This window comes from Protopterus annectens, chromosome 3.part1, assembly GCF_019279795.1.
Source record: "Protopterus annectens isolate FY-2018-M chromosome 3.part1, PAN1.0, whole genome shotgun sequence".
NCBI classification, from domain to species: domain Eukaryota; kingdom Metazoa; phylum Chordata; order Ceratodontiformes; family Protopteridae; genus Protopterus; species Protopterus annectens.
The window spans coordinates 52,780,675-52,808,464 of NC_056732.1; the positions used below are offsets into that span (position 1 = coordinate 52,780,675).

Genomic DNA, 27,790 nt, shown 5'->3' on the forward strand with positions numbered 1-27,790 from the left:
CCTGCCAGGAAAACAAAATACTCTGGCAGACCTAAGCTGAAATATTTTGGACCGTAACGAGTGGAAACTGGATCCACAAGTCTTCAGCATGGTAACACAGAAATGGGGGAGCCCAGACGTAGATCTATTTGCCTCTCCCCAAAATTATCAACTGGACAAATTTTGCACAAGGACTTATCGTAGACAAGCATGGAAAGTGGATGCCCTATCCTTCAGTTGGAAAAACCTATCAGTCTACGCCTTTCCTCCTCTGCCTCTTCTTCCCAGGGTCTTACTAAAGGCCAGACAGGAAAAAACAAAAATTATCCTAATTGCTCTGGACTGGCCTCGCTAGCACTGGTACCCAGTTCTAAGGAATATGTCTCAACTCCCTCCTTGGTACTTGCATCAAATACCTCATCTACTGTCTCAGCAGAACAATCAAATTCTGCACACTCAGCTCCAAACTCTGAACCTGGCAGCATGGCTTATGTGGTTATTCAAACAACACCTCTCAGTAAATCTGTTATGGATGTCATTTTGGAAGCCAGAAGGCCTAGTACTAGAAAATCTTATGCTGATAAATGGAAGAGATTCTGTGCTTGGAAAAAAGCACAAGGAACGGACTCAGCAAAACCAAATATCCCTCAGATTTTACAATACTTGACTGAGATGCTTGACAAGGGCCTATCCTTCTCTTCAATAAAAATCCATGCCTCTGCCATTTTGGCTCACTACAACACGGAGCCTCCTATCTTCTCTCATCCTCTGCTAAAGCAGTGTCTTAGAGGGGCCAAAAATTTAAGGCCTCCCAGAAGATCACCAACAGCTGCATGGGACCTCAATTTTGTGCTGGAAAAACTCACCCTGCCTTGTTTTGAACCAGCAGCTACTGCGTTTATAAAATTTTTATCTTGGAAAACAGCTTTCCTTTTGGCAATCACTTCAGCAAGAAGGGTTTCAGAACTACAGGCTCTCATGGCTGTGGAGCCTTTTATTACATTTCACACGGACAGGGTGTCCCTCAGGACCAATCCTTCCTTTATGCCTAAGGTGGTATCCAGTGTGGCTCTTAACCAAACTGTTCACCTGCCAACATTTTACCCAAGTCCGCAGAACAAGAGGGAGTGAATTCTGCATTCATTGGACGTACATAGACAACTAAGATTCTACTTAAACAGGACCAAATCTCTAAGAAAGTCTGAGCAGCTACTGGTGGCATTTGCATCAGGATCAGAGGGGAAGGCTATATCAAAGCAGACTATTTCTAAGTGGATAAGCCACTGCATTTGTTTCTGCTACTTGCATCATGGCAAACCTACCCAAGGGAATCGGGTCATACTCAACCAGAGCCGCCTCTACTTCAGCAGCCTTTGTCAGAGGAGTTCCAACCAAAGACATTCTAGAAGCTGCTAGTTGGAACTCTGTTCATACCTTCACAAGGCATTATCATTTGCCTCTCTTTTCTAAATCCAGGGCAGGGTTTGCCACTGCAGTTCTGCAGGGCCTTATAGCCACTCCTAATGCTGTTTAGCTCCATCCTCCCATCCATAGCTTTGGGATTCTACCCAAATGTAATGACTGCAACAGTGAAACACGAAGAACATAGTACAGTTGTGTACATTTACCATAAATGTAGATGTTCGAATGTATTCACTGTTGCAGTCCAGGTTACCTACCCACCTTCCCCCTTTTCTATAACTTCTCTTTCCTTCACTATATTCTAAAGCCTTTGTGGTGTATTTGCTTTTAGATGAAGGTAAAGTTTATGTTGCTAAAAGTGCATTTTTATATATTGCTGTTTAGTTTTATATATATATATATATATATATATATATATATATATATATATATATAATTTTTTGATCCCCATTTGGGGGCACCTGACATCTGGGGCAAGAAAAACTGAATAAAATGGTGTCAGCTACATGTTTTATACGATGACCTGACGTCATGGAAAAAGGGACAGCAACCGGCGCAGGAACAAGACTCTGTTAATCAGGCCGACTGAGGGCAACCTGCCAGCAGATTACCCAAATGTAATGACTGCAACAGTGAATACACTCGAACATCTACATTTATGGTAAGTGTACACAACTGTACTTTCCTGCTTGCCCGGAGAATCCTTTAGGGAGAAGGTTGGCTTTTTTTGCAAATGTTTGGGCCACCATCACGGATGACAAATGGGTACTCAGAACTATATCCTTAGGTCACAGGTTTTCTTTCCACACCTTTCCAGTACCCAAAGGATTCCCGGACACTCCTCCAAACCAAAGGGCAGAAGTAGAAAAGCAAATTTTGTCTCTGTTGCATCTGGGGGCAATAGAATCGTTTCCTGCTCAGCAGGTAGGCCAGGGCTTCTATTCCAGACTTTTCGTAGTTCCAAAAAAAAAAAAAAGAAGGCACCTGGTGTCCTATCCTAGATCTCTCCATTCTGGACTCTTTCTTGGTAATTCCAAAGTTCAAAATGCTCACTCTGCATCAGTTGCTACCAATGTTAGACAAGGACTCCTGGCTAGTAACTTTGGATCTCAAAGAAACTTATCTGCACATCCCCATCTGGGAAAGTTGCAGGCAATACCTTCATTTCATTGTGGGCAAGCAGCAATATCAATTCTCTGTGCTGCTCTTTGGCTTTTCTACTGCTCCTAGAGTTTTCACAAAGTGTCTAGCTCCAGTCATTGCTTTTTGCAGGCAGAAGAAAATTCAGATTTATTCATACTTGGATGACTGTCTAATTCAAGCAAATTCTCAAGAACAGCTGTTAAAGTATCTGGAATTTGTAAAGCCTCTTCTCTGAGTTACACTCTCAACATGGAAAAGTCAAAAATGGTGCCATCCAGGGAGATAAAATTCCTGGGAGCGAGTCTGAACACAGGTGCCCAGATGATATGTCCCACCCAGGACAACCAGGCAACTCTTTCGGTTTACTTCAAGGATTTGTCAAGCCTGTCCCAGCTCTCTGCAAGGAAATACCTGCAAGCCCTGGGATACATGACCTCTTGCCTTCTCATGATTCCATATGCAAGACTGCATATAAGGAAATTGCAGTGGTACCTCAAGAACCTTTGGTGTCAACACACACAGGACCTGGATATGATAATTCCTCTGCTTCCATGTCTGCAGACAGAGTTTCTATGGTGGGCGACAACCTGTCTACAAAACAAGGGCATGCCTTTTTGCCCGCCTCCTGCCATTCAAGTTCTTACCACGGACGCATTGGACTACACCTGGCAGCTCACCTGGATGGCAGATGCATACAGGAATGTTGGAACGCCCAGCAGATGCACCTGCACAAAAACCTAAAGGAGTTAATGGCAGATGTTCATCGTGTTTCACTGTTGTAGTCATTACATTTGGGTAATCTGCTGGCAGGTTGCCGTCAGTCGGCCTGATTAACAAAGTCTTGGGTCCTGCATCAGTTGCTGTCCCTTCTTCCATGACGTCAGGTCAGGGGTATAAAACATGCAGCCGATGCCTTTACATCAGTTTTTCTTGCCATGCAGTGTCCGAAGCAGAAGCAGTTCACAAGTGCTGGTCGTCCGACTCCTGAAATTTTCATTTTCGAGTTTCAGAACCAATGTCTTCAACTTAAAGCTAAATACTCCATTCTGGAAACTTTTTCTTGCTCTTTACCAATGTCAGTAAAAGTTAATAATTGCATTACTTGTGGAAAGCAAATACCTCATAAAGATTTTCATTCGTACTGTATTCCTTGCCTAGGCCCTGACCACGACGTACCTTGCTGTCAGTTTTGTGCTAAATTTAATCAGCGTACTATCCGTTGTTGGTACATTTTTGTGTCTAAATATTTCGGATCTCAGTTTAATTACCCAGAAATGTCATTGGTTAGTCATCTGACTACCGGGATTCTGAAAAAACGCAAAGATAAAGACAGAGACAGGCCGCTGAGGTCCAAAACTGCTGACGACGCTTCTCCTAAGCAAGTCGCCAGTTTGCAGGTGCTCATTGTGGAGCTTTCGCATCCCCAGATACCAGCTACTTCTGATTCGCAGGCCTCTACTGAGACCCATTCGGAGTCCGGTATGCTGCGAGATGCTTCACCTATGGAACCCGCAGATGTCTCTACCTTGGATGGGTCCGGAGCCGCTGTGCAGGCACTGGCTTCTGAGGGTGTATTCAGGCCTACAGACTTGCATATTAAATCGACACCGCCTTTATTACCAAGGCCTAAATCTCGATCCGTGTGTAAAAAAACTATGCCCAGGCCACATGTTCAGGCCCCTATGCCTAAAAAACAAATGATAAAAATGGCTGAAGATCTATTTACTCTAATCAGGGGTAGTCACCCCCCCCCCCCCCTAAGAGGACTAGGGCTGAGCTTGATTATGAATCTTCTGATTAGGATTCTGTTTCTTCTGACTCTTCTAATGACCTGGATTTGTCCATACCTACTTATGAGGATTCTGATGCAGAGGATTCCATTCCCTCTACTTCCCCTCTTGAGGATTTTTCTTTTGGGGAAACTTTACATACTTTAAGGGAACATTTCCACTGGGAAAGCCAGGAATTTTCTGATTCAAAAAAGAGGCTTAGGGATTTCCTTCTACCTCGGCATAGGCCTTTGTCTATACCTCCTGTAGTAGACATTGTTGATGTGTTCCCGGAATCCAGTTTGGCCCCTGATTCCCTGCTTCCGGCTCCTAGTAACTATGACAGATACTACAGGGTTCCTGACTCCCACAAGTTCCTTTTCAAAAATCCTGTTGCAGATCCAGAAACTATTTCTCAGGGACCCAAGGGCATTAAGGCTTCTGCTAAAAATCCTACCCCTTTTGATAGCCTTGGCAATCAGAGCTTTAAACTGCCAATTTCATATGTTAAAATATCAGCAGCATATTATTGGACTGCTTAAACAGAAAATTATGTTGATTCTTGACTGTGTGGAAAATAAAGATTTACAGGATTTAATGAATTCTGCTGAACAAGTTGGAAAAACATACTTTGCAATGTGGTTTTGATTCTTTAGAGGCCCCCTGCAGGGCTGTTATTACTGGGTATGTGCTTAGAAGGCATGATTGGCTTAAGGAGCAATCTTTGCCTGATCATGTTAAAGCTAAATTGTTGGAGGCTCCTTTAAATCAGGACCGCCTGTTTGGCAGTAAGGCTGAAGAAGTTCTAAAAAAGATGGAAGATGAAGCTAAATCTATGCAAACTGTTAAAGATTTCTTACAAGTGCAACCTCCAAGATTTAGTAGGAACTGGCCTACTAAGAATTGGTCCTTTCCAGCCCCTTCCAGATCCTCTCAAGCCAAACCCAGACACAGCAAAAAACCCAGGTTTCAGTCCCAGGGGACTCTCAGAACTAAGCAGTGGGGGGTCTCCACTTCCAAATCTGGAAATAACAAGACACTCCCCTATAGTAAACGGTCTCAATGACTTCCTTTGAAAATTACCAAGCACTTACCTTTTAACCGCCCCTTTGGGGGGAAAGATTGCTCTTCATGCAAAGAGCTGGGAACTCATAACCCAGGACAAATTGGTTTTAAATATAGTGTCCCAGGGATACAGATTTCATTTCCACACGTTGCCAACACCAAACGGGTGGCCAGACCTGCCCCCAAATCAGTGGGCAGAGGCTCAAAAACAAGTACTTTCCCTCTTAAGCATGGGGGCTATTCAACTGGTACCAGAAGAGGAAAAGGGACAAGGTTTCTATTCCAGGCTTGATATGGTACCCAGAAAAGACAAATCATGGCGTCCAATCCTGGACCTGTCTACTCTAAACCTTTCCGGAGATTCCAAAATTCAAGATGCTGACTCTTCACCAGTTACTTCCTATGCAAGGCAAAGATGCCTGGTTGGCAACTCTAGATTTAAAAGAAGCATACCTGCACATCCCAATCAGGGAATCTTGCTGAAGATACCTACGCTTCAAAGCAGGCTACTTGCATTATCAGTTCTCTACACTGCCCTTTGGCTTGTCTACTGCACCCAGGGTATTCACAAAGTGCCTGGCTCCAGTTATTGCATTTTGCAAGCAAAGAAATATTCAAATATACCCATACCTGGACGATTGTCTAATTCAGGCAGAAAACCAGGGCATACTTCTAAATCATCTGGCATTTCTAAAAAGGGTTCTAACTTGTGTGGGGTACACCATAAATGAAAAGAAATCACAACTGGTACCCTGTCAACAGATTACATTCCTGGGTGCAAGCTTGAATACAGCTGCCCAGATGGCTTTCCTCTCTCCAGAGAAGCAAATTCATTTGGTAACTTACTTCAAACAAGTGGCCACAAAAACCCTGCTATCTGCAAGACAAGTATTGCAAGCCTTGGGGTTCATGGCCTCCTGCATTCTTTTAATTCCATATGCAAGACTGCATATGAGGAAACTACAGTGGTATCTAAAAAGTCTATGGAGTCAATTTTGTCACAGCCTGGAAGCAATGATTCCTATCATACCGTGCCTACACCTAGAGTTCCTATGGTGGGCAGAAGCCTGCCACCAGAGCAAGAGACTACCATTCACACTACCCCCTGCCACCCAAACCCTAACTACAGATGCATCAGACTATGCATGGGGGGGGCTCACCTGGCAGGGAAGTGCATTCAGGGCAAATGGAACCCAAATCAAATGCACCTACATATCAATCAAAAAGAAATGTTAGCTGTACAGAATGCTCTGACAGCCTTCAAGGACTACATTCTTCCAGGACAACTAATGGCAAAGACGGACAACACCATGGTTATGTGGTACATAAACAGGCAGGGGGGTACACATTCCTACCCCCTCTGCAGACTAGCCATGGCATTGTGGAACACAGCCTTGAACTACCAAGTGCATCTACCAGTTCAATTCCTGCCAGGAAAATTGAATACACTGGTAGATGGACTAAGGAGAAACCTCATGGACCCGCATGAGTGGAAACTGGAACCACAGATTTTCAACATGTTTACAAGAAAATGGGGGAGCCCAGACATAGATCTATTTGCCTCCCCCCAGAACTACCAGTTGGACAAGTTTTGCACAAGGACTCCCCACAAACAAGCCTGGAAAGTGGATGCTCTGTCCTTCAGCTGGAAAAATCTATCAGTCTATGCCTTTCCCCCTCTGCCTCTGCTCTTCAAAGTTCTACTAAAAGTCAAACAGGACAAACCAAGGATGATTTTGATTGCTCCAGACTGGCCTTGCCAACACTGGTGTACCCCCTCCTGTGCAGTGTGTTGCAAACATCTCCATGGCACCTGCCTCAGACCCCTTCCCAGCTGTCTCAGGAGAACCAAATTCTGCACCCTCAGCTTCTAACATTGAACCTTGCAGCCTGGCTAATCACTTAAATTCACCCTTATCCCTCAGCAAACCTGTGATGGATGTCATCTTGGAGGCGAGGAGACCTAGTACTAGAAAATCTTATACTGACAAATGGAAAAGTTTCTGTGCCTGGAACCAATCTTTAGGAATGAGCACAGCAGCGCCCAATTTACCTCAGATTTTGCAATAATTAACTGAGATGCTTCACAAGGGCCTGTCTTTTTCCTCCATTAAAATCCACGCCTCAGCTTTTTCAGCTCACTGTAACACAGAACCACCCCTCTTCTCTTATCCTCTGTTCAAGCAGTATCTCAGAGGGGCAAAAAACTTGAGACCACCTAGGAGAGCTCCTACCCCTGCCTGGGAACTTAACTTTGTTTTGGGGAAACTCACTGTACCTCCTTTCGAGCCAGCTGCTACTGCAGACTTAAAATTTCTTTCTTGGAAAACAGCCTTCCTTTTAGCAATCACTTCAGCTAGAAAGATATCTGAATTACAGGCCCTTATGGCAGTGGAACCTTTCATCATCTTTCATGCGGACAGGATATCTCTCAGAACCAATCCATCCTTCATGACCAAGGTGATTTCCAGTGTGGCTCTTAATCAGTCCATTCATTTGCCAACCTTCTTCCCTAATCCACAGAACAAAGGGTAACGGATTCTGCATTCCTTGGATGTGCACAGACAACTAAGATTCTACTTGGACAGGACTAATAATCTCAAAGAAAATCTGAACAATTGCTGGTAGCATTTGCTTGAGGGGCAGAGGGGAAGGCTATTTCAAAACAAACCATTTCTAATTGGATAAGCCATTGCATTCATTTCTGCTATAAGCACCATGGAAAACCTATCCCCCAGGTGATCAGATCTCACTCCACCAGGGTTGCATCTACTCCTGCACCCTTTCTCAGAGGTGTTCCTACCAGGGATATCCTAGAAGCTGCAGCTAGAGTTCTGTACATTCTTTCACCGAGCACTATCATTTACCAATTTTCTCTAAATCCAGAGCTGGCTTTGCCACTGCTGTCTTGCAGGGCCTTATAGCTGGCCCTAATGCTGTATAAACTCCTCCTCCCAATCATAGCTTTGAGAATCTACCCAAATGTAATGACTGCAACAGTGAAACACGAAGAACATAGTACAGTTGTGTACATGTACCATAAATGTAGATGTTTGAGTGTATTCACTGTTGCAGACCTGGTTATCCTCCCTCCAGCCCCCTAGTTTTTTCTTACTATACCTCTCCTTTATTTTACTATGCTTAAAAGCCTTTTTGGTGTATTTGCTTTTGGTTTGAGGTATACCTTTGTGTTGTTGTGTTTATTTGCTCCGCATTAGGGGGGCACCTGACATCTGGGGCAAGAAAAAGTGATGTAATGGCGTCTGCTGCATGTTTTATACCCCTGACGACCTGACGTCATGTAAGAAGGGACAGCAACCGACGCAGGATCCAAGACTTTGTTAATCAGGCCGACTGAGGGCAACCTGCCAGCAGATTACCCAAATGTAATGACTGCAACAGTGAATACACTCGAACATCTACATTTATGTTAAGTGTACACAACTGTACTGTATTGCTGAACCATTTCATGTGTGGGTACATAGTTTAAAATGTTGCACAACACCAGAATGTCTTTTTTTTGGATTTACCAAGTAAAAATTTATATGTAAATTAAACTAACTTGCCTTGTGTCATACCAGTTACATACTTGAATTCATCATTCCCTTATGTTATTTGCCAGTGGCTTTAAGTGTAAAACAAGTAAAACAAAATAGAACACCCCTGCCTGCTTCCTCTTTTCAGACATGGCTTGTTAGAGGACAACGTTCCCTGCTTACTTCTTGCCTTTGACATGTCTGTATCCCCCTATTTAACCATATTCTGCCACGAAATTGAAAGACGTCCATTGTCATACTCTTAAAATCTCAGCTGACTCTGTCAGATGCTTTCTCTTCATCAAGATGCACCAAAAATAGTGGCTTTTTGTTACAGACTTGTTCTCTTTGATTTTGTAATAGCCTTGGTTTTCTGTTATTGGAAATGCATGGAATGTTGGGAAGAACATTCCTGTCTAGCATTATCTGTCTTAGGGTGCCAGCTGTATTAAAATATTAAACCCACTTCTAAGGGTAAGTGTTATGAGCTGCATTTGTCAAGAGATGCCAGTGTTGGACATGCAGCACATGCAGTTAAAAGTAAAGACCATAAATGTCGATTTGGCAACTGCCCTTGTCACACTGCTGGTTTACATAGTGACTGGGCATAGAAATTCTGCTGGTTTGGTTTCTGTGATTAGTTTTGTGTATGTAGAAATGGTATTTGTAGGATTCTGAGTGGGGGTGTTATAGCTGTAAAGAGTCAAGGGGCAATTAGTTACCCTGGCTTCTATATGTATTCTGCAGAGGTCTGACCAACCATATTCTCTAAAACATATCCTGACTATTTTTTCAGTGGGGTTTCCCATTTTTGATGGGAGACCAGAACTTCTTTTTATCCAGCCATCAGATGTAGTCAAGATTAGACTGAGCCTGTATAACCAAAGATCATCTTTGCAAAGTAATTGTGCAGTCTCTCTACCCTTTTCTGCTATCTGCCATGCATCATCTCACCTGTGGGTGTCTAGGTCAGACTCTTCACCCCCCCATTGAGGACTGGCAGTTTCCACTTTACTTAATTGAAGTACAATAGATTTCCGGAATGTAATGCAACAATATTGAAGAATGCTTTGGGAACTTTGGAAGATACTGGCATGGGAATTCCTAAAGAGAGTGATTTTTGAAAGTAATAACAGTATTATTCAAATGTTCTGAGAAAAAGAGAGTAGTATGCATTCGAAAGCCAAAAAAATTAAGGTTTTATAGAACGCTACAAGGAATTTAGGATTCTGACCTGTATGTTCGGTGCGATAAGGGTGGGGCAGACATTGGTTAATCTTAATTTGGATGAATGGATGGGTAACAGCAAATCTATCCGTGTCCTTCATGGATTGTGAAACTTGTAAATGTCCCGATATATCCCTGTTCTGCTCATCTCTGGGGTATTCGTATGCAAAATATAAAGATTAGAAGCTGTCATGGGTTTGTAGGGCTAGGCTTTGTAAGATGCTCACAGATGACCCAGTAAGTATCTGTGAACACATGATGAATTTTATAAATTAAAAGACTTTCATACCAAGTAAGTATCTGTGAACACATGATGAATTTTTATAAATTAAAAAGACTTTCATAAAGTGGCAGTCATGTGCTATTGCTCTTTCTGACAGATCAGAGAAAACATCACCAGTCAGATTAAGACTGTTGAAGGTTGAAAGGACCATATTTAAAATAAGTGAGAATGATGAGGATGACTGAATATCCTGTTAGGATTTTAGTAGTATTTGGTTTATTACTATGGCTCCGTGTATACCAGTGATCTTAAAAAGTGGTGACTGGGTTACACAGTTGCATTTGTATTTAGATCTTGTACCCTTCCTTTCACTGGGAGTCAGGAACACTGGAAATCACTGATCAGGACTAACATTTTATTTCTCCAGAGCCTCAGCACAGCCTTCAGGGGACTATTTAATTTACATTGCTGAAGTAATTAATGGGAATTACTAATGGTGACCTGTAGAAGAGTTAACGTGTTTCTGGGAGGCAGTTTTTTGGAAAATCTCACATTTGAAACTTGGGAAGTCATTAGATTCTCCAAGTATGGATGAAATTGTTGATAACTAGAGTACTGGGAAACAAGAAGGTGCTACCATCTTAGCATGACATTGTAGTGGTAGTGATTCACAAGAAGGGTAAAGACTCTTGTAATTCTTATACAGGCCTTAGTTCTGAACCATGATTCTAAGAATCTTATGTTGGGCTTGGCTGCCTGCCTCGCCAAAGAGTTACCAGATTAGATAGAATGGGGAATCCGTATTTGTGAGAGGACAGCTGACTTTTTATTGAAGTTCAAATGGCAGTCTTATTAATGCAGGGCACTATGGTTTCACAGACTGGTCTGAACATTTTTATTTTAAGTGCTGAAAAGACTTTCAACATTTCTGAATGCGTTTTTTTTAGCTATCCTAAAGAGGACTTGCAGGCAGTCATTTCTAACATTTGACAAGCAGAATTAAAATTTCTGCCTTCTTGTTGGAAGGCTTTTCTTTGAAAAGGGGTGTCAGACAGTAATGCCTACTGTCTGCTATCCTGGCTACCCTCTGTCTGGAACTTGTCTGTTCTAATAAGGCAATGAATGTTACAAGTGAGGTTGGTATTCACAGTTGATATTCCTATCACTTTCTGAGGGGATTTGATTGTTGCTCGGGAGAAAAGGTAAAGATGAAGTAGAATTGTTGATGATCTTTGTGTTTCACTGTTGCAATCTTTACTTGTGGGATTTCTCACCATGGAAGCCCATGACTACCAGAGTACATTTCTTCCCTCCTCGTATGACTGGCGGACACCCTTGACTGACGTTAGTATGTCGGGATACAAGTAAAGTCTGCCGATGTCATGACCTCTGTTCTTTCTTGCCGTCGGAGCCCGAAGCATCCAGTATGTGCATTGGTCAGTCATCACCCTAGTGAGTACTTCAGAAAGCTAAGTACCCTAATGGGGAATTCTTTCTTTTTCTAACTGTCAGAGAATGTTAACAACTGCCTTTATTGTGGTAAACAGATTTCACACCGGTATTTCCACACCCTCTGTTTTACTTGTTTGGGCCTTACACATGACATTCCCAACTGTAATTTCTGCGCCTGATTCAACTCCAGAACTATTCTGCAACGGGAAACATTTTAGCTAGGTTTCTTAGTGAGTCTTCTGATTCTCTGCATTGGATGACGTCCATTTTGCATACTGATGTCTGCCTAAACGCAAACTGCCTAAGCTCAGTCCTTCTGAAGCCCGTGCAATATCAGATAGCCCGACAGGACTGGTTATCTCTGAAGTTGGTGAGGTGCCTTTGCCAGACAAGGCCTCCCCTCTATCGAAACCCTTTTGGAGGACCATATGCCATCAGGCCCCTTGACATCTACACCAGTCGTTGAATGCTCTAAGTCAGTTGTGTCCAGGCTAGACCTTGGCTTCTGGCGACCACAGTACTTCCATTACGACTGCGAGGCATTCAGGCGTCCGTGCTTCCGATGCCCCCCAGCCTAAACAAAAACTTAGTCCTAGGAAGTCTTCTTCCTTTCATTCCAGCCCTTCCATTTCCCAGTCTTAGGCCTCTCAGAAGAATTTAGTTAAATTGGCAGGGATCTGATTTCCCTGGAAAGGGGCAGCCCCCCCCCCCAAATCTAGGAAAAGAGACTCAATCCCAGGGGTTCCTACTGACTCCTTTGAGACTAGGCAAGTCTCTGACAAAGAGGGTTCAGTCTTTGAAGAGGATCCCTCTTTTTCTCCATTTCAGGAGTCTTGACTCAGAGGAAACATTGCTTTCTGCCTTTCCCCCTGAGGATTTTTCCTTTGGGGAAACTTGACAGTACTTTGGGGAACAATTTAATTGGGAAAGAACAAGATTATCCCCAATCCAGGAAAAGTCAAGGAATTTTTCCCCCTCCCAGAGCTTAAACACCTGGCAGTTCCCCCTATTTTGGAGGTGGTTGATGATGATCAAGAATCCTCTTTGAGACTAGACTCCCTTCTTCCTGCACCCAGAAAATCTGACAGATTCTACAGAGTTATAGCTTCACTTACACACCTTTTCAATAACCCTTCAGCAGACCCACAGATTTTTGGTCCTGCACCCAAGAGTACCACAGCCAGCTCATCCAAACCCCCCTTTCTAATGATATGCAGGTTTGAGCCCTCTATAGGTTTGACAAGAAAGTATACGTGTCTGCCACCTTATCTATGATGCAGTTCCACATAGTAAAACATCAAGAGACGCTGCTGAAACAGATGAGACAAAAGCTATTGATCATGGAAAGTAAGGCCTTATCCAAAGAGCTAATAGACATTTGCAGTTCCACTTTTACAGATCAAGCTTTCCTTGCACTGTGGGTTTGATGCTTTGCCGGCTGCCAGCAGGGCCGCAGCCACTAGGTCCATCATTAGGAAGCACACACTGCTAAGACAGCAAGACCTCCCAGAGCATGTGAAGTCCAAACTTTTGGATGCTCTTTTGGATAAGGAGTCTGTCTTTGGCCCTAAAGCAGTAGCTATATAAATATCGAGGACAGAGCCAAGTCAAAGCAGGCAGCCAAAACCTTCTTGCAGGTGCAGCCCTCGCATTTCACCAGAAACTATTCCACTAAGCTCTGCTCCTTTCTTTCTTGACCCCAGAACAGGCCAGGGAAAGGGACAACAGTCAGTGCCATGGACTCAGTCCAGGCCATTCATCTTCCCCAACACCAGGGGTGTCCTCTACTCGGGTCCCTGGGAGGTAGCAGTCGTGACCTTTTCATGGTAAGTACCCCTCCCTTTCCTACTGCCTCCCACTTCTCTTGAACAAAGACTGACACAATTTAGACAACTTAGCCTTTTATCTGTAAGTCTCTATCTTCTTACTGTCCTTGGCAGGGGGCATCACCCTTCAATATCTTTTACTTATGTCCTGCCCTAAGATTTTCCTAGGGACTTCAGTTCAAAAGCACACTTCTGGTTTATTCCCAGAAGGGGCTCTAGCGGAAGATTACTGAGCCTTTACTAAGTTCCAGACTTTAAAAATTTGCACTGTGCACCTTTGACTGGTTCACTGCCCGGCCAGTCACTTACACTAAGCACGTCCCATTGCCTACCGCTAGTTGTCGTCTCTGGTCCACTAACATGATACCGCACAGCACAGACTTGCTAACTAACATCTCTTACTTACTTTCCAAAGATAACACCAAAACAAACCCAGAATCCAAAGCTCATTCACAGACAGAATACTGTTCTAGGGTGGGACCCAAATGAACTCTACCCTTCCTGCCTCTAGGCAGGGTGTCCCCCTTGACCAACAGTGTTCAAGACATTATGGACAGGCTGGGTGTGTGGTGTACACCTATGATCCTTTCAGCTTGGGAGGCAGAAGTTGATGGATTCAGGCTGCTCACGAGAGACCATACTTTCTGGATAAGGGAAATAGAAGTGATCGCCCAAGAAAGCAGTTGTAAATTACAGCCTAAAGAAAGGCATGCCTTGTGTAATGGTCTCATGAGAACATAACCTTACCCTTTAAAATACAATCTTTTTACAGCTAGGGAGTTTCTCCTCACTCTGAGAGACTTTGCCTCTCCCATCCCCTTACTTCCCAAGCCAGGCTACACATGAGGAGACCTCAGTGATAGTCCTACTATGTGTGGACCCAGCATTCACAACCACCATCTGCCAAATATGGCTGTCAACCTGGCCTAATAAGTGTTTGCGCAGGGTATACCAAGCACGTCTCTCTAATCCCAAGCCTTCCACTCTGCCACCAGTATTTTCAACTACTGATCCCCCCAAGCAGTACTCGACTTTGCATCCTTACATCCTTACTACAGTTGCTTACACACAGGAAGTAAATAAGCTCTTAAAAGGGGGCTTTTGACAGCACAAAGGGCTTTTCTAGCACCCAGAACAGAAATCAAAACCAGGGGTGCTTTCCTTTCTCACAGACTAAGACATGCACATATGGCACAAAAACCTAGGGGAAAACTCCTCTGTGTCCTCACTGCTTAGCTATGGGGATGGGCAACACTCCCCTCCAGCTGACTCTAGGGGATGGCACCGGCAGCCTCTATATATCCCAGGAGTGCTCTACCTACTAGCAGACAAATCAGTGGAAGCCTGTAGGCACCTGCAAGTGGCAGTTGCATCAGGAGATTCCTCTCAGCATAGCCAAGGATTGGTGGGGGAGCCCCACATATGGAACTAAGGTTGGCTGCAACACTAACCCCCTTTCAGCCCAGGCTACAAACACCTAATCATTATCATGGATAGAACTATTCGTGCCCTACTTCCCAAGACTCTCTAGAAATCACAGAGGAGTGCCCAGGACCTTCCTTATAGCAACAGTTTGGTCAACTCCCCTGTGATAGTTTCTTCTCTTTAGCCTACCTGCAAACCCTCTCGCTATAAACTTAAAGCTTACTTCTTCTGTCTGTCCATTAGCCAGAAGGTTTCTCTGTTGGTGGGGGCTCCTACTGTCTAGCATTAGGTGCTAGTACACTGACCTTGGGGACAGAGGGCAGGTGATCCAGAGTTCTGATTGTGTTAACGCTTTGCTCCCACCACTGCTCCTCCTGTTATTAGCATGTGCAGAACATCTTTGGTGAAAACCAACAGACCTAGCTCCAGAAAAAACTGGGCAACATAATAGGAAGGTTCTCAAACTGGGGGTGCACAGGCCTATCAGGACCCCATCAGGGCCAAGATCCCTGCCCTACTGGTCCTACTCTTAAATCCACTTTGAATAGGCCTCTCTTACTTTTTGTGCAGGGTTCAGGTTTCTGCCATTTCAGCCTACTTCCCCTCCCACACCCCTAACTTCGCCCACCTGCGGGCCAGTCAGTTTCCTTCTAGGACCTTCCACTTCTGGCCTCCCACAAGGACCTCATACTTCACCTTGCTACCGTACCCTTGTCCTACAAAAGACTTAATCTTCTTGCAAATTTAATATTCCTGGCATGGATCTTGGCCTGCTCATTACCTACCTCTCCAGCTAGGAAATTTTTGAAACCCTATGCAGTCATAATAGGGGAACCTTTTTGATCATCCTTCATCCTGACAGAACCCCTCGCTCAGGCCTAATCCTCCCTTCAGGCCGGGTCTGGTGACAGATGCCTTTTTATTTCTAGCCAGGCATCTACCTTTCTTCTCTCCAAACCCACAGTACTGGGGGAAGGGTATCGTATGTGTTTATCAAGCATCCATAGGCTGTTACCCTACTAAATGGCCACAGTAAAATCCATCATAATTTGTGACTAAGGGAATGTCACCACTGCTTTCACCACTGAAGGAGATCCTAAATATTGTAGACCATTTCCAAAGGGATCTGTCTCAGTGCCCATTCATGCAGTCATCAGGGAAGGCTCACTCCTCTAACAGGCCCCATCCCTCTAGGGCAGCTGAGTCGTCTTCTTCCTTCTTGAAGGGCATACCTACCAAGGGTGGAGAGAAGTTGCCAACTGACCTTTAGTACATACCTTTACCAGGCTGTACCTCTGCCAGCCTGCTCCTACTCCATTTCAGGGTTTGCCTCAATTACCCTACAAACTTCCTCTTCTCATCTTACTTCACCACTTCCCTTTGTTCAGCTTTGGAAATTTTCTCACAAGTAAGGACTGCAACAGTGAAACACGAACATAGTACAGTTGTGTACACTTGCCATAAATGTAGATGTTTGATTGTATTCACTGTTGCAGTCCTCTTTCCCTCCCTCCCTCCTTTCCCCCATTGACTACAGAGTGAATACTACTAATTCTCATCTACATAGGACCCCTACTCTACACTTCTGCCTGCCTAGGGATCCCTGGCCTAACCATGTGGTCTTGACCTGCTGCTTTTGTTCGGGGGAGGGCTCCAATCTCTAAGGGGCAAGAAGACTACTGAGGTCATGATGTCGGTGGACTCAATTTATATCCTGGTGTACTGACGTCAGTCAAGGGTGTCCGCCGGTCATAGGAGGAGGGAAGAAATTTACTCTGGTAGTCAGGCTGGCCAAGGGCTTCCACGGCTGGAAATCCTACAAATAAGGACTGCAACAGTGAATATACTCAAACATCTACATTTATGGTACGTGTACACAACTCTACTTTCCCTTACACTTGTTGCATAAAAAGTGTGCCATTATTCACAACCAGCAGAATTGGGAGGGGGGTTCTGTCATGTTTACTTTCCTACATTGTCACTGGCAAGGGTCTGGTCCACGTTAATGAAGCAGATAACCTTTTTTTTTTTTTATTATTTTATCTGCAAGACATTTCTCCTAGTCCCTGTAAATTTAAGCCTTTCTTCCCCCTGGAGCTCCTTTAGCAATCTTTCTGTCTTCAGTGCCAGTGTGAAGATCAGTGCATCGGTAGAACACAATAATGGACATTTCAGTTGGTTGCAGTATTTTGGCCTTCGTTGGTGTCTTGATCTCAGCATTTCAGTAAACCATGTGGGTGTTCCACCTAATTATCCCTGCACAAGTCTACCCCAGTGGTGATCGCACAGTTGTTGAGAAATTACCTTGTGTGTAAGAGTTGGAACTTCAGATGCGCCTGCTGAATGTTTGGGTAAAAGATATGTGTTTATGGCAGATCATAAGAGTACATCAATCTTTTTACCAACAAGATATTGTTAGTTTTGTAATTTTAATTGTAATTTATTTATTGTTAACTTATTAAGTGAAGCGGTCATCCTGGTCCCTTTTTTAGCTAATGACCTGCAGTATATTTGAGTGTGCTAGCAGGTTTTAGAGAGATGGATGCAGTGGAAATAACGTGTGTGTGTGTGTGTGTGTGTGTGTGTGTGTGTGTGTGTGTGTGTGTGTGTACACCATACCTCTTTGCTGTCCAGATTTTTACTTCATTTTCTGCCTCTCAAGATTTGTTTTTTTGGAAAATCATTGAGGACTGAAGTCACTAAATGATACATTTCAGTTTCAGCCTTCATATACTTCAGAAAATACATAATAATGCAAAACCTGTTGTTTTTGGAACCTTCTAAGTTTATAGGAGCAATATTTAAAATCTGTCCCTATATTTGGACCTTTGTCTCCCCACTGTTTGTCTTTGTCCAGTTTTTTTGCACTGAGAGGTTGAGAGATATGCTGTATACACCATAAATGTGTTACAGCCATTACCACTTAAGACTATCGTATAGTACTACAGTTTTAAGAATGCATGCATTATTTAATGCATTGTGGAGTGAAATTAGTAAAGAAGTAAAAAGCTAACTTAAGTATGGCAAATAATGTGTAAGCTAAACACGTACAGAGACTGGAAAGTTGGAAACGAGACATAATTTTGGTCAAAGTAAGCAAAATGCATGAGAAGCAGAGAATATAAACTTGGTAAATGCACAAGTTATACTGTTTGTCATGCAAAGTCACAGCAGTGTGCAGTATAAGACACAAAAGGTTTGGGTCATTTTGTGTTTGTAAAACAAAATGAATTAGAGGCTGCTTCTGAGAACGAGACTGAGAATAATCTTCGGAAGATGTTTTTCCTGGGTTCACTGAATCCGTTGCCGCTCTGCTGCTTCATCACACACGGTAGACTCCTGTACACCTTCATCACACATGGTGGACTCCTGTACGCCTTCATCACACATGGTAACTCCTGTACACCTTCATTACACACGGTGGACTCCTGTACACCTTCATCACACACGGTGGACTCCTGTACACCTTCATCACACACGGTGGACTCCTGTCCACCTTCATCACACACGGTGGACTCCTGTACACCTTCATCACACACGATGGACTCCTGTACACCTTCATCACACATGGTAGACTCCTGTACACCTTCATCACACATGGTGGACTCCTGTACACCTTCATCACACACGGTGGAGTCCTGTACACCTTTATCACACACGGTGGACTCACACACGGTGGACTCCTGTACACCTTCATCACACACGGTGGACTCCTGTACACCTTCATCACACACGGTGGACTCCTGTACACCTTCATCACACACGGTGGACTCCTGTACACCTTCATCACACACGGTGGACTCCTGCACACCTTCATCACACACGGTGGACTCCTGCACACCTTCATCACACACGGTGGACTCCTGCACACCTTCATCACACACGGTGGACTCCTGCACACCTTCATCACACACGGTGGACTCCTGCACACCTTCATCACACACGGTGGACTCCTGTGCACCTTCATCACACACGATGGACTCCTGTACACCTTCATCACACATGGTAGACTCCTGTACACCTTCATCACACATGGTGGACTCCTGTACACCTTCATCACACACGGTGGAGTCCTGTACACCTTTATCACACACGGTGGACTCACACACAGTGGACTCCTGTACACCTTCATCACACACGGTGGACTCCTGTACACCTTCATCACACACGGTGGACTCCTGTACACCTTCATCACACACGGTGGACTCCTGTACACCTTCATCACACACGGTGGACTCCTGTACACCTTCATCACACACGGTGGACTCCTGTACACCTTCATCACACACGGTGGACTCCTGCACACCTTCATCACACACGGTGGACTCCTGCACACCTTCATCACACACGGTGGACTCCTGCACACCTTCATCACACACGGTGGACTCCTGCACACCTTCATCACACATGGTGGACTCCTGTACACCTTCATCACACATAGTAGACTCCTGTACACAGAACTCACACTAATTACGAAACTGAAACAGGAGACGATGTTACTGTGATAGCAAGTGCTACTTAAAGAAGTTTTCTACAAGAGTCCACAACTGCATGAAGTAGACACTGCAGTGTGGAGCCCTGCAGGCCAGCTCAGGGGCATTGGTATATTCTAGCCATACCCAAGTGGAAGGGGCACAAGTCTGAGCTCTAGGCTTATGTTGGATGGTGCACACATAAGTAACCCACTTAGCAGAGCTGTGGCATGCAAAATGTTGTAATTGTCAGAATAGTCGAAGCCACTGTACATGTGTTTGGAGAAGCCTCTCTGCTTAATTGTGAATCTGTAAAGTATAATTAAAATCAAATGCTGTTCCATATTACTTGACCACATCCAGGAGAGTGTCATTTTCTACACTGTGTAAAGCAGAGGTGGAATTAAAAATAAAAAAAAAAACAAAACAAAAGCTAAGCCTTGGTGTAATGGGAAAATGCAAGTGAATGGAATGAATAGTATGAATCTACAGTCCCAGTAATAAAGAACAGTGTCATAGTATGAATGTGCTAATTTAAAAAAAAATGATGCAGTTGTGTGAAAAGGGCTCATTCTACCTACATTAAAAGATGCTGTACCTAAACTAGTCAGTGCTAAACTGAATACTAACCAATGCTGAGTAGATACTTGTAGGTTAAGAGAATGCCTTACAAGTGGGTGGGCATGTGACAGAATCTCCTTATACCTGTTGGGTAGGTCTTGAGAGTTTCCAAGTTCAGACGGACCACAAGATATTCGTTCCACTGATTAATTCCTGTGATCTAGACAAAATGGCACCCAGGTGCCAAAGCCTGAGGAGGTTGTGACAGAGCTTTATATGTGACTGGAAGACCGTTAAAAACTGAGATGATATCCAGAAATCCTGTGACCAGCTGTTGTCAGATACCCGTGATGATGTTGCCAGGCAACCAGACCTGTGATTACTAAGATTAGAAAAGCTAAAGCAAGATACCAAAAAACCCTGCATTTTTGCGATGGATAGCTAGATCGCATATAAATGCTATGTGGTCAGAGTGCAGTTATCGTAACATGATGGCTAGTTGCATTATCAAGACAAAATAGAAGTAACTGCATCACAGTGTGCTTGAGTGCGATGTCAACTACATGAAGGTCAGCAAGGTCTCATAAAGTGCCGAGAAAGAGCCAAAATGTCATTAGACCTGCCAGACATTAACCAAGACTTTACAAAGCTTGTATCAAACTAGCATTTCTGTATTGTCCATAAACTGTCACAGAAAAGGGAGCCATTAATACCAACATCCTTAACATGAGATTCATGGAAGAAGAAAGCTGCAGACTCGTGTGAGTTTGAAGGCAAAAGCACCTGGTAGATGAATCTTTTCCTCTTGTGTCATAGAAATAAGGCACATACCAGCTATGATGACCAACAAATAGCCGGGTTTAAGACCATGTTCACAAGGTGTGGCATACCCACTGTACTGGTTACAGGTAGTTCTCCACAGTTTGTCACTCTTGGAATTTAGTTGATACAATGCACGTAATACGTCAAGCTCCTCACTATCCCCTTTTAAATAATACAGTTGAGAGAGCAGTAAAAAACCTGAACCTAAAACTATGCTACTTAATCAAGTTAAACAGAATGAGCAGAGAGTAAAGTTTCATAGGTGTGTACTAGGGTGATGACTACCAAGGCCTTTATAAGCCTAACTATGAGTACAACCCAATTATGTCCATATGTATTGTGTCATGGGTGTTTATTAGGTGAGAGTATGTTAGGAAACTTTTATAGAGTTTTTTGTGAGGGTGGGGTTCTTAGTTTGGCTGTAATTGTCTGGCTGTGTCTGTCAGAGACATGGGAGCCAGACCCACAGCAAATTTCTGATTACTCATCCACTAGTCATGGTTATGCTTAAATATCGTTAGGGATGGAATGGACTCTGCTTCACATATCTTAGGATGCCTTATATGTCAGGCATAGATCGCCTGTCAGTAACCTGGAGGAGACAGAGTATAAAGACAGGGCTTCTCTGTGTAGGACATTGTGGTTATACCCTGGATTCTCCTGGTAAGGAACCTTTGTGAGCAAATGTTGCATCTGTTTAGGCAGTTACATGCCAAATGGTGCATTATATTCTATGGTAGGTCTGATAATGGCTGAATAAAGTGGCTGCATGGGTATACAAAAAGTTGTACAGTGGACACTGTTCTGTACAACCTCCAGCCAGATCAAAAAGTCAGAGGGGAAAAAAGTGTGGCACAGTAGGTGTTGCACTGCAGAAATCCAATGAACCAAAGTCCGACATGGTACAGAGGGTGATGCCATAGTTAGATGAAAGCAGGAGACATATTCACCGAGTTCCTGATGAGCTTCAACCTGAAAGTCAGTTTGTAAATGAAAACCTGAAGTGTTTGAACTAAGAATAACTAGATCCATGTCTAGTAAATGTGTTCTTGTTTCCCCAAAAGCATTACTACCATCTAGTATCTGAGACAAGGTTGAAAGTTAGAAATGAAGCGTTACCACCATCTAGTATCCGAGACAAGGTTGGAAGTTAGAAATCTACAACATGTGATAACAGACTGTTACTTAACCATGTGTGACTGTTCTGATCCTGTTAATGTGTTGTAGAGCAACTCTAAAAAGAATATTGTACATTATAATTTGTTGAATAGTTGTACTTCAAATGTTCCAGTTCCATCTCCAGTTTCTGTGCTAGACGAGTGACGCGCAGTGGACATTAAGTCAGAATGCAAATTCATTATCAGAACTCTATCAGAGTCATATGATCCGATAAGTGTGTAATTTTTGTTAAATTTTATCTTGCCTGATGTTTGTATTAAGTTGCTGTTTCAAACTAATACTGTTAAGAGTATTCTTAGATGTTGAATATATGCTCTGACAGGCTCAGTCCAGAGTGTTGAAAGTATGTGTGCACAGCCCTTTACACATCCATACTTTATTCTAAAGAGATGCTTCTCTTTCCTTGGGGGCGGGGGGGGTAACTGAAGTAGACCTGCTTACATCTGTATATGCTCTGATTATGTATTATAGCACTGGCACTTTAAGATTATTGTAAAGTATTGCCATTTTTTTTTAGAATGTATTTATCCCATAATGCATTGTTTCTAGTGCCTAGATGTTCATAGTGTTTCACTGCTGCAGTCATTACACTTGGGTTATCCTGCCGTCAGGCGGTCCCACAGTCGGCCAGAGTTCCAAAGTCTTGGTCCGGCGTCGGTTGCTGTCGCTTCTTCCCTGACGTCAGTGCGCCAGGGATATATAAGATGCAGCCGACGCCATTTTCTTCAGTCTTTCTTGCCGCGCGGTGCCTGAAGCCAAAGCAGTTCACAAGTGCCGGTCGGCCGACTCCTGAGATTTTCAATTCGAATTTCAGAACTGAAGTCTTCAATAAAGCGAAGTACCCCGTTGGGGAAACTTTTTCTTGCCTCAGACCGATATAAGTAAAAGTTAATAATTGTATTTCTTGTGGGAAGCAAATACCTCATAAGGATTTTCATTCTTACTGTACTCCATGCCTAGGCCCAGACCATGACGTCACTAGTTGTCGGTTTTGTGCTAGATTTAACAAACGCACTATTAAACGTCAGTTTGATTTTGCTCGCCATTACTTTGGCCGAAGGTTTAATTACTGTGCTGTTGGAACTACCGGCATACACAAAAAACGTAGAGACAAGGATAAGGACAGGCATCCGAGGCCCAAAACTGACGACGAAGCCTCTTCTAGGCCAGTCGCCGGCTCGACGGTTCTCATTGAGGCGCTTTCGCAGCCCCTGACACCTGCTACCTCAGAGCCACAGGCTGCCTCCGACTCCTACGTGGAGATGTCTATGCCTCTGGATACTCAAGGTGTTGGGCCTACGGAAACTAGCCCTTCAGATGGGTCCGGAGCCGCTGAGCAGGCATCGGCTTCTGAGGGTGTTTTAAGACCTTCACAGCTTACCATAAAAGCTACAGCCAAGTCTAAAACTCCATTAAAGATAAAGAAGCAAGTACAGCATTCACCTGGACAGGCCTCCATGCCTAAAAAACAGATGCTCAAAATGGCCGAAGACTTAATTACTCTGATCAGGGGTGTACCCATCCCCCCTCCTGATAAAAGGCCTAGGCAGGATACAGACTATGACTCCTCTGACCAGGTTTCCATTTCCTCTTCAGACCAGGGATACTCTTTACCCCCTATGAGGACTCTGATGCTGAAGAATCAATTCCTTCAGCCTCTCCTCCTGAGGATTACTCTTTTGGGGGAACTTTACATACCATGAGGGAGCATTTCCATTGGGAGGGCCAGGATTACTCAGAATCCAAGAAAAGGCTCAGAGACTTTCTTTTATTGCCTCAACACAGGCCCCTAGCTATTCCGACAGTTTTGGATATTGTGGATGATGTGTTCTCTGAATCCAGTTTAAATCCTGATTCTTTGCCCCCTGCTCCAGTCAAGCCAGACAGGTACTACAGAGTTCCTGACTCTCACAAATTTCTATATAAAAACCCTGTTGCTGACCCAGAAACTATGTCCCAGGGTCCCAAAGGGGTAAAGGCTTCCACGGCTAAAAATCCAGTTCCCTTTGACAGGGATTCCAGAGCATTGGACAGATGGGGGAAGAAAGTTTACACTTCTGCAACTTTAGCAGTGAGAGCTTTAAATTGCCAGTTTCACATGCTTAAATACCAACAATATTTAATGTCTCTGTTAAAACAGAAAATTATTACAATTTCAGAACATCCTGACTATAAGGAAATGCAGGATTTATTGCATGCAGCTGAACAAGTGGGAAAACATACTCTGCAATGTGGTTTTGATTCATTAGAGGCTTCTTGTAGAGCAGCAGTTACAGGATCTGTGATTCGAAGGCATGCTTGGTTAAAAGAACAAGGTTTACCTGATCATGTTAAGGCTAAATTATTGGATGCTCCTTTACAGCAGTACATTTTATTTGGTGTTAAGGCAGAAGAGGTATTAAAGAAAATGGAGGATAAGGCAAAATCTATGCAAACAGTGAAGGATTTCTTACAGGTACAGCCACCTCGATTTAGCAGAAATTGGCCTTCAAAGAATTGGTCCTTTCCAGTGTCAGACAGACCACAAAGAAGCAGATCTCAGCCCCAAGGCTCTTACAGACCACGGCGGTGGGGTGCTTCAACCCCAAAAGGAGGTGAAGACAAGTTACAACCTTGCAGGAAACAGTCCCAGTGACTTCCCCCTTCGAATGCCAAGCACTTACCTTTTGGCAGCTCCCTTAGGGGGAAAACTAGCACTTTTTTCCCAAAATTGGCATATAATCACCCAAGACAAATGGGTTCTGAATATTGTATCTCAGGGTTACAGGTTCCACTTTCACACTATACCAAGGCTAAAAGGAATGCCAGACCTGCCACAAAATCAATGGGCAGAGGCACAAAAGCTAATTACAGCCCTCATGGACATGAGAGCTATTCAAAAAGTGCCACAACAGGAACAAGGACAAGGATTTTACTCAAGACTTTTTCTGGTCCCCAGAAAAGACAAAGCCTGGAGACCCATACTAGACCTTTCTACTCTAAATACTTACCTGGATGTTCCGAAATTCAAAATGTTGACATTACAGCAGCTTCTTCCCATGCTGGGCAAGAAGGCTTGGCTTGTTACTTTGGACCTCAAAGAGGCATACCTGCATGTCCCTATCAGACATAATTGCAGAAGATACCTCAGATTCATAGCTGGTTCAATGCATTACCAGTTCTCTGCACTGCCCCTTGGCTTATCTACTGCACCCAGGGTCTTCACAAAGTGCCTGGCACCAGTAATTACATATTGCAGACAAAAAGGAATTAAAATATATCCATACCTGGACAACTGCCTTATTCAAGCAGAGAGCAAGGACATTCTTCTAAAGCATCTGGTGTTTGTAAAAAGGTAGCTAATTTGCCTAGGTTACACAGTAAACGAAAAGAAGTCAAAACTAGTGCCCTCACAAGAGATAATGTTCCTGGGTGCCAGCTTAAATACAACGGCCCAGATGGCCTATCTCACACCAGACAGGCAAGGACATCTGACTCAGTACTCTCAATTGATGGCAACAAAAAACCCAACTCCCTGCAAGAAAAATTCTGCAGGCCTTGGGATTCATGGCATCCTGCATACTGCTAATTCCATATGCCAGACTGCATATGAGGAAATTACAATGGTACCTAAAGAGTGTTTGGACTCAACACGGTCACAGTTTGGAAGCAGTACTACCACTAATTCCCTGCCTACAACAGGAGTTTCGATGGTGGGCACAGGCATGTCACCTCAGCAAGGGACAGCCTTTCACTCTACCCACAGCCAGGCAGACACTAACAACAGATGCTTCGGATTACGCCTGGGGAGCGCACATGGCAGGAAAATGTATTCAGGGCAAGTGGACTGCAGACCAACTGCATCTTCACATCAATCAAAAAGAGATGTTGGCTGTACAAAATAACAGCTTTCAAGGACCTTCTGCATCCAGGACAACTGCTATTAAAGACAGACAACACCACAGTTATGTGGTACATAAGCAAGGGGGCACTCATTCTTACCCCCTATGCAGACAAGCCATGACCTTGTGGAACACAGCTTTAACCTTTCAAGTTCATCTACAAGCACAATTCCTGCCAGGAAAGAAAAATACAGACAACTTAAGCAGAAACATCATGGATCCTAACGAGTGGAAATTAAATCCACAAGTATTCAGCATGATAACGCAAAAATGGGGGTGCCCAGACATAGATCTTTTTGCCTCCCCAATGAATTGCCAACTACAAAAATTCTGCACAAGGACTTATCACACACAAGCATGGAAAGTGGATGCTCTCTTGTTCAGCTGGAAAATCCTAAAAGTTTATGCCTTCCCACCACTGCCTCTCCTATCAAAGGTAATCCTAAAAGCCAGACAAGAAAAAACACAGATGATCCTGATTGCCCCAGACTGGCCACGCCAGCACTGGTACCCAATCTTAAAGAACTTAGCTCAAGGCCCACCATGGATTTTACCTCAAACCCCTCACCTTCTGACTCAACAAAAACAATCAGATCCTACACAGTCAGCTCAAAACCTTAAACCTGGCTGCATGGCAGATTCATTAGTCAAGCAGACAACACCTCTCTCTAAAGCTGTTATGGATGTCATTTTGGAGGCCTAGCACCAGGAAATCTTATTCAGAAAAGTGGAAGAGATTCTGTGCCTGGAACCAGGCTCAAAGCTTTGACCCTCTTGTCCCAAATATTCCTCAGATATTACAATACTTAACTGAGATGCTGGACAAAGGCCTATCCTTTTCATCCATTAAGATCCACGCCTCTGCCATCTCGGCTCATTACAACACAGATCCTCCTATTTTCTCTCATCCATTGCTTAAAACAGTACCTCAGAGGGGCTAAAAACATAAGACCGCCCCGGAGAGCACCAACACCCACTTGGGACCTCAACTTTGTCTTGGAAAAACTAACTTTACCTCCTTTTGAGCCAGCCAATTCAGCAGAATTAAAATATGCATCATGGAAAACAGCTCTGCTTCTGGCAATAACCTCAGCACGAAGAGTCTCAGAGTTACAGGCACTAATGGCAGTGGAGCCTTTCATCATTTTTCACCAAGACAGAGTTTCTTTAAGAACAAACCCTTCATTTATGCCTAAGGTGGTATCCAATGTGGCCCTTAACCAAACTATTCACTTGCCAACTTTTTATCCAAATCCCCAAAATAAAGGGGAGAGATTTCTGCATTCCTTGGACATACGCAGGCAATTACGTTTCTACTTGGACAAAACAAAAGCTTTCCGAAAGACTGAGCAATTGTTTGTAGCATATGCTGCAGCATCACAGGGAAAGGCTATTTCAAAGCAGACCATTTCAAAGTGGATAGGACACTGTATCCGGTTCTGCTACACACAGCATAGGAAACCTGTACCTAGTAACATTCCACCAGGGCAACAGCCACTTCAACTGCCTACCTTAGAGGAGTACCTACCAAAGATATCTTGGAAGCTGCAACTTTGGAGTTCAGTGCACACCTTTACCAAGCATTATCACTTGCCTCTTTATTCTAGATCCAGAGCTGGCTTTGCCACTGCAGTGCTGCAGGGCCTCATAGTCACCCCAAATCCTCTATAGAACCAGCCACCCTGATTCAGCTTTGGGATTCAACCCAAGTGAAATGACTGCAGCAGTGAAACACGATGAACATAGTACAGTTTTGTACCTGCCATAAATGTAGATGTTCGAGTGTCTTCACTGCTGCAGTCCTGGTT

General features: G+C 43.8%; 1 protein-coding gene across 5 annotated transcripts in view; it reads left to right on the forward strand.

The window, feature by feature from the left end:
• Positions 1 to 27,790, forward strand: part of PPP4R1 (protein phosphatase 4 regulatory subunit 1) — a 1,686,542-nt gene that overhangs the window by 1,312,479 nt on the left and 346,273 nt on the right. The window lies entirely within an intron of this gene.